Below are 13,229 nucleotides of genomic sequence, written 5' to 3' on the forward strand. Positions count from 1 at the left end.
GTAGAGCTCTCAGAGAATGACTAGATGGGATAATTTGTCTTCTAATAAATCTTGATCTTGAGATTGACTGGGAATAATCCCTGAGTTACTCCAGAGTTGTAGATGCAAAACTATATATATAGCCAAACTTCCCATCCCAACAGAGAGATTTTCCCTCAAGTTTTAACAGCAAAGAACTTACAGTGAGGAAGCTCAAATAAAGAGAATGTGCCCATGGACCCTGGAGGGTCAAAATGGAAATAAAGCAATTCTTTCTAGAATAATAACCTTTAATACCATGGCTTTGCCCATTGAAAAAAGGCCAAATAATTAAAGTTTAGGAGACAAGGCTGAAAACATTCATACCAGTGTTCTTCCTCCAGTGATGACTGATCAGGAGAAATGTCCTTCCCTAGTGATGTGGTTTCCCCAGCACTGAATAGAAGAATTTAGTTCATTATGGAGTATTTACACAATAAATGTGTAAAAAAAACTAGTAAGTTAAGGAAGTGCTAATACTGTATCCAGAAAAGACAATGGTACCCCACTCCAGTACTCTTGCCTGGAAAATCCCATGGATGGAGGAGCCTGGTAGGCTGCAGTCCATGGGGTTGCTAACAGTAGGACACGACTGAGTGAATTCACTTTCACTTTTCACTTTCATGCATTGGAGAAGGAAACGGCAACCCACTCCAGTGTTCTTGCCTGGAGAATCCCAGGAATGGCGGAGCCTGGTAGGCTACTGTCTATGGGGTTGCCCAGAGTCAGACATGACTGAAGCAACTTAGCAACAATACTGTATCATTGCCAGTAACTTTAAGATGACAACTGCATACTAGTTACAAATACTGTGAGATGCAATTATCACTTCATTAAAACATATATACATATTATGAAATACATTTTTATAATTTATATACCTGTAAGTATTAAGAATGATCATCTATGGATATTTTGCATTACTTTATTGTGCTATGTGTTTTTATATGCTTCAATTTTTTATCATTTTAATTTTTTATTGATGAATACTTGATTTACAATGTCATGTTAATTGCTGCTCTATAGCAAAATGTCAGCAACATATATATAGATTCTTTATATATATGCTTGTATAGTATTTTCTAAATCCTTTGTTAATTTATTCTAAGTAATTCAAACCAATAAATTAAATACACACAAAATTTAGTCATATATTTGTGAATAATACAAGATAGATTCTCATGACTTCTAGGGAAAAGATTAAATTTTATAGAATAATCCAACAACCAGTCATTATCATCACATAAAAAGCAGTGGTGTTGGATTAGTTGGTCACTGGGAACACAAAGAAGCCATAGCTCAAGAGAAGTAAGCAACATATAAAATCAAAATTAAACATTCAGTTAAACTATTAAAATTGAGAGATGCCTTGTCACTAGAGTAAATACCATACAAGGGGGATAGACAAGAACTGTAGAAAACTAAAGACTAAAAACTACTTCTGTCGTGAAAAATTCCCAAGGAAAACTTTAGAGTGAACCATGTTTCACAAATGGTTAGAACTCTAAGAAGAAAGGAGAGCTCTAAACAGGCAAAAAGGCACTTTAGAAGCTATGACTCCTTGCCATTGGATCCTGTTTAATGATGTGCCACTTTTAATGTGAACATTGCCCAGCTGAATACATGAGATGGGAAAGGCCACATAGGAAATATAGCCATCTTGGATCATATTTCATATGTACAAATAGATGAGAAGCACTGAGAATCTCAGAATCCCCTTCAACACATTAGGGGTCCCTAACACACTGAGTGACTTTGCTTTCACTTTTCACTTTCATGCATTGGAGAAGGAAATGGCAACCCACTCCAGTGTTCTTGCCTGAAGAATCCCAGGGACTGGAGAGCCTGGTGGGCTGCTGTCTATGGGGTCGCACAGAGTCGGACACGACTGAAGTGACTTAGCAGCAGCAGCAGCAACACAAATAAACAATTAGAATCACTCTTGTTTGTGGGTAGCTTGCTTGGATTTACTGTTTTCTGGTGGCTCTTTATTCCAAAAAGTAGCAAAAGTAATGATAATGTGTAATGCCCTTGAATAAAGATCACCAGCATAACACAGTCAATAAAAAGGATTTAGATGTTGACTAGGAGGAAAAAGACAAAAAGGAATAAAAATGTGATTGACACTCAAGACACAAGGTCCCTGATCAGTTCAAAAGTAGTAGGCATGAAGATGAGTACATCTGGAAAAGAACATTCTCTAGGCTAGAGTATGATAAGAATGGACAGTTAAAGCAAGTCTGGGAGATTACATTGTGCAGTTTCTAGTTTAGCAAGGAAAAAAAAAAACAAAAACTGACGTTTTACTCTAGGATTCCAACTCTTTGGTGCAATATAAACAAAACATTCTTAAACCCTTATAAACATGAAGATGGCTAAACACAACTATTTACTGAGTGCCTACCAAGTTTTATTTACTGTGTTTTAAATGCTGCAGATTATATCTCTAATTTTTACAACAGTTTTGAAAGTTAGGGTTATTGTGTTCATTTTGCAAATGAGAAATCAGTGGCTTGAAGAAAGAAGCCCAACTTGTAGTGGGTAGGACCAGAGATTGAGCCCCAGGTTTACCTAATTCAAAAGGCTTTTCTCTATTATATCATCATTCAGTTCAGTTCAGTTCAGTTCAGTCGCTCGGTCGTGTCCGACTCTTTGTGACCCCATGAATCGCAGCACGCCAGGCATCCCTGTCCACTACCAACTTCGGGAGTTTACTGCTACTCACATCCACTGAGTCAGTGATGCCATCCAGCCATCTCATCCTCAGTCATCCCCTTCTCCTCCTGCCCTCAATCCCTCCCAGCGTCACAGTCTTTTCCAGTGAGTCAACTCTTCTCATGAGGTGGCCAAACTACTGGAGTTTCAGCTTTAGCATCATTCCTTTCAAAGAAATCCCAGGGCTGATCTCATTCAGAATGGACTGGTTGGATTTCCTTGCAGTCCAAGGGACTCTCAAGAGTCTTCTCCAACACCACAGTTCAAAAGCATCAATTCTTCAGCGCTCAGCCTTCTTCACAGTCCAACTCTCACATCCATACATGACCACAGGAAAAACCATAGCCTTGACTAGAAGGACCTTAGTCGGCAAAGTAATGTCTCTGCTTTTGAATATGCTGTCTAGGTTGGTCATAACTTTTCTTCCAAGGAGTAAGTGTCTTTTAATTTCATGGCTACAATCACCATCTGCAGTGATTTTAGAGCCCCCCAAAATAAAGTCTGACACTGTTTTCACTGTTTCCCCATCTATTCCCCATGAAGTGATGGGACCGGATGCCATGATCTTCGTTTTCTGAATGTTGAGCTTTAAGCCAACTTTTTCACTCTCCTCTTTCACTTTCATCAAGAGGCTTTTTAGTTCCTCTTCACTTACTGCCATAAGGGTGGTGTCATCTGCATATCTGAGCTTATTGATATTTCTCCCAGCAATCTTGATTCCATCTTGTGTTTCTTCCAACCCAGCATTTCTCATGATGTACTCTGCATAGAAGTTAAATAAGCAGGGTGACAATATACAGCCTTGACATACTCCTTTTCCTATTTGGAACCAGTCTGTGGTTCCATGTCCAGTTCTAACTGTTGCTTCCTGACCTGCATACAGATTTCTCAAAAGGCAGGTCAGGTGGTCTGGTATTCCCATCTCTTTCAGAATTTTCCACAGTTAATTATGATCCACACAGTCAAATGCTTTGGCATAATCAATAAAGCAGAAATAGATGTTTTTCTGGAACTCTCTTGCTTTTTCCATGATCCAGCAGATGTTGGCAATTTGATCTCTGGTTCCTCTGTCTTTTCTAAAACCAGCTTGAACATCAGGGAGTTCACGGTTCACGTATTGCTGAAGCCTGCCTTGGAGAATTTTGAGCATTACTTTGCTAACATGTGAGATGAGTGCAGTTGTGTGGTAGTCTGAACATTATTTGGAATTGGCTTTCTTTGGGATTGGAATGAAAACTGACCTTTTCCAGTTCTGTGGCCATTGCTGAGTTTTCCAAATTTGCTGACATATTGAGTGCAATACTTTCACAGCATCATCTTTCAGGATTTGAAATAGCTCCACTGGAATTCCATCACCTCCACTAGATTTGTTCATAGTGATGCTTTCTAAGGCCCACTTGACTTCACATTCCAGGATGTCTGGTTCTAGATGAGTGAACACACCATCGTGATTATTCGGGTCGTGAAGTTCTTTTTTGTACAGTTCTTCCATGTATTCTTGCCACCTTTTCTTAATATCTTCTGCTTCTGTTAGGTCCATATATTTCTGTCCTTTATAAAGCCCATCTTTGCATGAAATGTTCCCTTGGTATCTCTAATTTTCTTGAAGAGATCTCTAGTCTTTCCCATTCTGTTCTTTTCCTCTATTTCTTTGCATTGATCACTGAAGAAGGCTTTCTTATCTCTTCTTGCTATCTTTGGAACTCTGCATTCAGATCCTTATATCTTTCCTTTTCTCCTTTACTTTTCCCTTCTCTTCTTTTCACAGCTATTTGTAAGGCTTCTGCAGACAGCCATTTTGCTTGTTTGCATTTCTTTTCCATGGGGATGGTCTTGATCCCTGTCTCCTGTACAATGTCATGAACCTCATACCATAGTTCATCAGGCATTCTGTCTATCACATCTAGGCCCTTATTTCTATTTCTCACTTCCACTGTATAATCATAAGGGATTTGATTTAGGTTCTACCTGAATGGTCTAGCAGTTTTCCCTACTTTCTTCAATGTAAGTCTAAATTTGGTAATAAGGAGTTCATGATCTAAGCCACAGTCAGCTCCTGGTCTTATTTTTATTGACTGTATAGAGCTCCATCTTTGCTATAGCAGAAAAAGAAATCAGAAAGAACTGAGAGAGTAGCATTGAAATATAAGCATTACAAACTATCACAGATAGCTAATGGGAAGTTGCTGTATAGCACAGGGAGCTCAGCCCTAATGCTCTGTGACAACCTAAAGTGGTGGGATGGGGTGGAAAGTGGGAGAGCGGCTGAAGAGTAAGGAAACATGTGTATACCTATGATTGATTCATGTTGATATATGGCAGAGGCCAACACAGCATTGTAAAGCAATTATCATCCAATTAAAAATAAATGTTTTTTTTTTAAGAAAAAAAAATCAACTTCACTAAAGGAAGTATTTATATCCCTATACAATAAATGCAAAGAATAACACTATTAAGACTGCTAGAAGACTTTTCATCTATTTTCTCCTCTGTTTTTGTTTTGATAATATTTTTACCTCTCTCAAGAAATACAGGGGCTTCCCTCTTAGCTCAGTTGGTAAAGGATCTGCCTGCAATGCAGGAGACCTGGGTTCAATCCCTGGGTCAAGAAGATCCCCTGGAGAAATGGCCACCTACTCCAGTATTCTTGCCTAGAGAATCCCTTGGACAGAGGAGCCTGGTGGTCTATAGTCCACGGGGGTACAGAGAGTTGGGCACAACTTAGCAACTGAGCACAAGAAATACTACAGATTTCTAACATGTACTGTTAATTTGTATGTTCTCCTCATTACTTTCCTACACTTATTTGGCTGTTTGCAGATGGCAGGCCCCCAGGCTGTAAAATTAACTAAGCAGATTGCTTTGAACTATTCTCTCTCCAAAGGACCCTTTTCTAACTTCTGTAAATTTTCTCTGAGTTGCTTTCCTAACTTGACTTACGTAGCATGCGTGTTTTTACACACCAATTTTGTTCAGTGAGTGAGCCAAGATAGTTTTTTAGTATCCCCAAATTCAATTCTTTTATTGCTGTCCACGCATTCTGTCTTTGGATGGTTTACAGACACGAAAAACCAACAGTGTTGACAACCTGTGTGTTACCACCTGAGCACCACCATATTGGCAGCATAACTTACAGAGACTGTGTTTTTCATGTCAATGAAAGAATTGTTGAGTGATAGTAGTTTTTTTTTGTTTTGTTTTGTTTTGTTTTGTTTTGTTTTTCACTGAAAGCCTCTCAAAAGTGCTTCATTTTTTTCAAATACTTGCATACACAAATTTCTGTCTTTTTTGGGTCCCTGTGTCTTACTGTCATTGCATCTACCTATTTGCATTTTACATTTATGCCCAGAAACAGATGCTCTGAAGGACAGAAAAGTTCATTTTCTGCGTATTTCTTTTTCCTTACAGTATCCTATATAAAGCACTTCAGGAACCATAGATTTTCTCTACAAGTAGCCCATAGCAATTTTGCTCAGCTGAGACATCTATTATCTGCTAATACAGGGAAGGCATAATCATTAAACCGTTTAAATCTGAACTCCCTATTGGGAAAACTCATGCCTTCTTAGATTTATTTTTTCAGGATCAATAGCATCCATTCACTTCATGACCACTTAATGAGTACCTATTAGGGCTTCCCAGGTGGCTCAGTGGTAAAAATCTGCCTGCCAAAGCAGGAGACGCAGGAGATGCAGGATACACGGGTTCAATCCCTGGGTCAAGATGATTGCCTAGAGGAAGAAGTGGCAACCCATTCCAGTATTCTTGCCCAGATGATCACATGGATATTGGAGCCTGGGGGGCTACAGTCCATGGGGTTGCAAAGAGTCAGATATGGCTAAGTAACTGAATACACACACACACACTAGAGGCCATACATTGTACTAAATGCCAGATAAACATAAATGAAAATAGCCTCTATTTTCAAAGAACCAACTGTCTAATGACAGAGGCTGTCAAGTAAGCAGACAAATACAAGGCAGTGTGACAAGTGATTCAAAGTATCTCAGTACAGAAGATTAGATTATCACAAAGCATGAAGCTCTCAACTCTTATCTGGTTTGGGTGATAATGAAAAATGTTTTTATGAAGCACACATCTAGATGGAGTTAGAAAAGCATGTGAAGAAAGGCAGGGACTGTAGGTGGAGAAGTAGGTAGGCAACATATGCAGTATTCCAAAAACATCACCTGTTCACAGAAGGGTTTTAGTAAAAAATAAAGAGCCAGAAGAATTCTAGAAGATTAAGCTGCAAAGTTTTATAGAGTCCACAGTTTGAAATCTTTGTATATCATTCTAAGAAGTTTGAACTTTTACACTACAAAAGTTTATCTAGCTAGTATACTTTTAAGTTGTGTGTATGTACATTTTGACAATAATTTAGAAAACAATCTGAACATGTTATGGTCACTCATATATGAATCACAATGATGTATGTGCACATAAAGAAAATATTGAATCATTTAGGTGAGGGCAATGTACATAGGACCACCATGTAAGGGAACTGCAGTTTTGGGGAGATGGGAGGGTTGTTTGTAGTTAAAAAAGAAATCGATTCTCACTTAGAGTGATAATATTTACCAATTAATATATTTTCAGGATACTTAACTAATATTAATTAAGTACATTTAAGGTGAAAAATTCTCAAAACTATCCCATTCAACTTCATAGAGATATGAGATATATTAGCAATTATAAAGATTTCTTTTTCTTTGCTGTTAACAGTGTTCAGTTGATCTTCACAATGTTAAGATGTTGGTTTCTAAATTTAACAAATTGAGATTTGCCATTTGAAAAAAATATTCAGGTATATTGTGCAAATATACTTAACTATCATTACATTCCTCCTATTCATGATAAGGTTGTTTCTGTTTTATTTTTAAATTTATTTTTAATTGGAGGAAATTTACTTTACAATATTGTGTTGGTTTCTGCCATATATTCACAAGAATCAGCCATCAGTTCAGTTCAGTTCATTTCAGTCGCTCAGTCGTGTCCCACTCTTTGCGACCCCATGAATCGCAGCACGATAGGCCTCCCTGTCCATCACCAACTCCCAGAGTTCACTCAGACTCACATTCATCGAGTCAGTGATACAATCCAGCCATCTCATCCTCTGTCGTTCCCTTCTCCTCCTGCCCCCAATCCCTCCCAGAATCAGGGGCTTTTCCAATGAGTCAACTCTTCCCATGAGGTGGCCAAAGTGTTGGAGTTTCAGCTTTAGCATCAGTCCTTCCAATGAACACCCAGAAGTGACCTCGTTTAGAATGGACTGGTTGGATTTCCTTGCAGTCCAAGGGACTCTCAAGAGTCTTCTCCAACACCACAGTTTAAAAGCATCAATTCTTCGGCACTCAGTTTTCTTCACAGTCCAATTCTCACATCCATACATGACCACAGGAAAAACCATAGCCTTGACTAGACGGATCTTTGTTGGCAAAGTAATGTCTCTGCTTTTCAATATGGTACCTAAGTTGGTCATAACTTTTCTTCCAAGGAGTAAGTGTCTTTTAATTTCATGGTTGCAATCACCATCTGCAGTGATTTTGGAGCCCAAAAAAAATAAAGTCTGACCCTGTATCCACTGTTTCCCCATCTATTTCCCATGAAGTGATGGGACCAGATACCATGATCTTCATTTTCTGAATGTTAAGCTTTAAGCTAACTTTTTCACTCTCCTCTTTCACTTTCATCAAGAGGCTTTTTAGCTCCTCTTCACTTTCTGCCATAAGGGTGGTGTCATCTGCATATCTGAGGTTATTGATATTTCTAATGGCAATCTTGATTCCAGCTGTGCTTCTTCCAGCCCAGTGTTTTTCATGATATACTCTGCATAGAAGTTAAATAAGCAGGGTGACAGTATACAGCCTTGACATACCCCTTTTCCTATTTGGAACCAGTCTGTTGTTCCATGTCCAGTTCTAACTGTTGCCTCCTGACCTGCATATAGGTTTCTCAAGAGGCAGGTCAGGTGATCTGGTATTCCCATCTCTTTCAGAATTTTCCACAGTTTCTTGTGATCCACACAGTCAAAGGCTTTGGCATAGTCAATAAAGCAGAAATAGATGTTTTTTTGGAACTCTCTTGCTTTTTCCATGATCCAGCAGATATTGGCAATTTGATCTCTGGTTTCTCTGCCTTTTCTAAAACCAGCTTGAACATCTGCTGAAGCTTGGCTTGGAGAATTTTGAGCATTAATTTACTAGCGTGTGAGATGAGTATAATTGTGTGGTAGTATGAGGATTCTTTGGCATTGCTTTTCTTTGGGATTGGAATGAAAATGGACATTTTCCAGTCCTGTGGCCACTGCTGAGTTTTCCAAACTTGCTGGCATGTTGAGTGCAGCACTTTCACAGCATCATCTTTCAGGATTTGAAACAACTCAACTGGAATTCCATCACCTCCCTTAGCTTTGTTTGCAGTGATGCTTTCTAAGGCCCACTTGACTTCACATTCCAGGATATCTGGCTCTAGGTGAGTGACAACACCATCATGATTTTCTGGGTTGTGAAGATCTTTTTTGTATAGTTCTTCTGTGTATTCTTGCCACCTCTTCTTCACTCTCTGCCTGTAGTTCTCATTGGTCCTCTCCCTTCTTTTTTTCTCTCAGATTAAATCAGATTGAGACAGTGAGTTCAGTGTGTTCACAGGTAAGTTTCTGCAATAATTGCTTTTCATCTTAGTTTAATAAGAAATCATTTTGTATAATCAAATAACAAGACTTCAATAGTAGTCAGCCTCCACCTTAGCCTCGGTTATGCTCTTAAAACCCTGTCACATACTTTCAGTAGGACAGAGCCATAGGAGACCTGTTTGCACAGTTCTTTTAAATTCTAATAAGTTTCTCTGAAGCATATTTCAAAATATGGTAGTCCCTCCCCACTGCTTCTGCATTGGCTCAGAGGCAAGTCTCATCTTTCATCTTCAAACAACTTCAAAGTTTATTTTTGAAATAAGAGTTTCTTTTCCATTGGAATTCAAACAGGTTTTTTTTTTTTTTTTTTTTTGGCATTCTGTGAGGGAAGAGGCTCCAGATTTTCTGAAATGCATTTAAAAAACTGCTGATGTTTTAACACCTCCTTGACCTTCAAAGGATTCAATTTTCTTTACCTTTGTTTTCTGGCTGCTTCATTGGAATCTGAGGGAGGTGCTTGTGGCCTAAAAGCTGCTGGTGTGTCTGAAATGATGAAATGCCTTTAAAAAGCTGTTTTTTTTTTCCCCTCTCTACTTATGGATTATTGAGAAATTTTTATTTTAATGAATGCAAGAAAGGTAAGAAGTAGGGAAGGAGAGAAGGAGGGAGGGAAGAAGGAAGAAAGGAGAAAGGGAAAGGAGGACGGGAGAAAGAAAGAATGAAAGGAAAGAAATCTTCCACTTGCACATTCTCAAATTTTCTTTTTCATAGACTGATAGCAGTCAGGACCTTTTCTTTAAGAAGCTGAGCTTTTTCTCTTTCTTTATTTCAATTTGAATCTTTAGGAGATGGGAGTTTGCAGACAGCATATTGTCACCCTTCTTATTTAACTTCTATGCAGAGTACATCATGAGAAATGCTGGACTGGATGAAGCAAAAGCTGGGATCAAGATTGCTGGGAGAAATATCAATAACCTAAGATACACAGATAACACCACACTTATGGCAGAAAGCAAATAACTAATGTGTCTCTTGATGGAGGTGAAAGAGGAGAGTAAAAATGTTGGCTTAAAACTCAACATTCAGAAAACTAAGACCATGGCATCTAATCCCGTCACATTATGGCAAATAGATGGGAAAACAGTGGAAACAGGAACAGACTATTTTGGGGGTTCCAAAATCACAGGCGATTGCAGCCATGAAATTAAAAGACGCTTACTCCTTGGAAGAAAAGTTATGACCAACCCAGGCAGCATATTTAAAAGCAGAGACATTGTTTTGCCAACAACGGTCCGTCTAGTCAAAGCTAAGGTTTTTCCAGTAGCCATGTACGGATGTGAGAGTTAAACTATAAAGAAAGCTGAGCTCCCCAAAATTGATGTTTTTGAACTTTGATGTTGGAGAAGACTCTTGAGAGTCCCTTGGACTGCAAGGAGATCCAACCAATCCCTCCTAAAGAAGATCAGTCCTGAGTGTTCATTGGAAGGACTGATGTTGAAGTTGAAACTCCAATACTTTGGCCACCTGATGCGAACTGACTCATTTGAAAAGACACTGATTCTAGGAAAGATTGAAGGTGGGAGAAGAAGGGGGCTACAGAGAATGAGATGGTTGGATGGCATCACTCACTCAATGGACACGAGTTTGTGTAGGCTCTGTGAGTTGGTGATGGACTGGGAAGCCTGGTGTGCTGCAGTCCATGGGGTCGCAAAGAGTCAGACATGACTGAGCGACTGAACTTAAGTGAAGTGAGCAACTAAACACACACACATACCCAGCAGGCAGTCTGAATCCCAGTTTATACCATGCCTGTCGCCGTAATTAAAGTAGATGCTGGTGCTGGGAGGGCAGCAAGTAATCTCAGGGCTCCATAACAACATCTGTCTGCTCCAAGGTAAGTCTTCTGCTACTCCCATCAGTCTCTGGCAAGGACCATTAAGGTTGTGGAGAGATGCAATTCATTTTTGGCCTTGTCGTAGGAGACAATGTAGGTGAAGAGAAGGTAGAGAATTCTTCTTCTGGGGATTTTTCAAACTTGTGAAGAATGTTTTGGTCTGCTGAAAGCTTCTGACCTGGGAAAACGGAATCCAGAGTGCTTATTATTACTTTTCACGTTGTTTACTGTTTGCTGTTTTTCATTAGCGTATGTTTTCTCTCTCCAAATGTATCTTCAGCACTTTCAAGGCAAGAATGTTTTTTAATACCCTTAGTATTCCTACAAACCCCTTTGCAGTGAACCTCCTAGTAAGCGTTTGAAGATAATTAGTGATTTTTATTTTTCTTAAATCAGAATGAAGATTAGATTTATCATGAAATTTCACTTCCATAGGAAATCTGTGAAAAGCACTCTCTCTCTCCCTTTTTTTGGTGAGACAGTGAAATACTCTTTCCAAATGTTTAGATTCATCTGGGGCCTATCTTTGGCATAGAAAAATATGAAAAATTGTAGAAAAATATTTCAAATAATATTAACATATCACAAAATGTAAAGCCTGCATCTCTCTTCTTATTTGTATTAAAATAGCCAAAATCTCACAATTCCTAATATGATAACTTCTGGAATTAATATGGTCAGGTTGTTAGCTCATTGCTCTTTCAGTTAGTGCATTTCAATTCATTAGGTTTCCTCTATTAAAATTTGGATTGTTGGGAAAATAAACCAATGCTTAATTATTTTACATAAGTGCGAAATTTTAGAGCTGAAAAGAGCCTTTAAAGTCCAGTAGTTATATTACAGCATTTCCGTATATGGAGAAATGAGCAAAGCTTGAAAGAGTTGCTCAGAATCATACAATCACACAGTTCATTGGTTACAAATCAGAAATGAGGTGGAGGGGACTTATATAAACAGAATTAACTTTGACCATAATTTTCACAAAACAGACTTTTTCTCCAACAGCTGTGACTTTACCCTAGGAGAAATTATTAAAAAAAAAAAAAAAAAAATCACTCTCCTTACAAATTCACTGCATTTAATGGACAGACTAATTTTAGACCAGGTTGTGAGGAAGGATACAATTCCTTGAGGAATATTCGATATGCTTTTTCACTCTGTAACAGTATAGCCTGTTTTCAAGAATTGAACATATTCCTTGTCCAGTCAAGGAGATGGCTCTGAATGGAAGCCTTGAAGACAATCTGATAGGCCTTCAAATGAACAACCTTCTCTTTTGAGTCTGTATTCTCTAAAAATAATATATACTTTACACAGTTCTGGTTCGCTTTTCTGTCTCTGATTATCTGTACTTCAGAAACATTAAGCACCTCCCCACACCTTCTGGCTGACCTGTGTTGCTGGAAGATATTCTTAATTCACTAGAAGAAGATGCCTTCAGGTTATGGCCCAATCCATCTACCACACTGGCTCAGCAGATAAAGAATTCGCCTGAAATTGAGGAGACACAGATGATAAGGGTTCAATCCCTGAATTGGGAATATACCCAGGAAGAGGGCATGGCAACCCACTCCAGTACACTTGCCTGGAGAATCCCATGAACAGAGGAGCCTGGTGGGCCACATTCCATAGGGATGCAAAAAATTGGACACGACTGAAGCAACTTGGCAAGCATTCACGTTCAGCTGTACATTGTAGCATAGTCAAAAGTCCTATCAAGAAAGACAGATTGGATATGCTCTTTGACCAACTCCATTTCATTGACAGCCATCTTGATTAAATGTATAAATGCCCAAGATTCAGGCTTTTCATCAACTTCGACAAAGGAGGCAAGAATATACAATGGAGTAAAAATAATCTCTTTAACAAGTGGTGCTGGGAAAGCTGGTCAACCACTTGTAAAAGAATGAAACTGGAAAACTTTCTAATACCACACACAAAAATAAACTCAAAATTGATTAAAGATCT

Source organism: Capricornis sumatraensis, chromosome 3 (assembly GCF_032405125.1).
Source record: "Capricornis sumatraensis isolate serow.1 chromosome 3, serow.2, whole genome shotgun sequence".
NCBI classification, from domain to species: domain Eukaryota; kingdom Metazoa; phylum Chordata; class Mammalia; order Artiodactyla; family Bovidae; genus Capricornis; species Capricornis sumatraensis.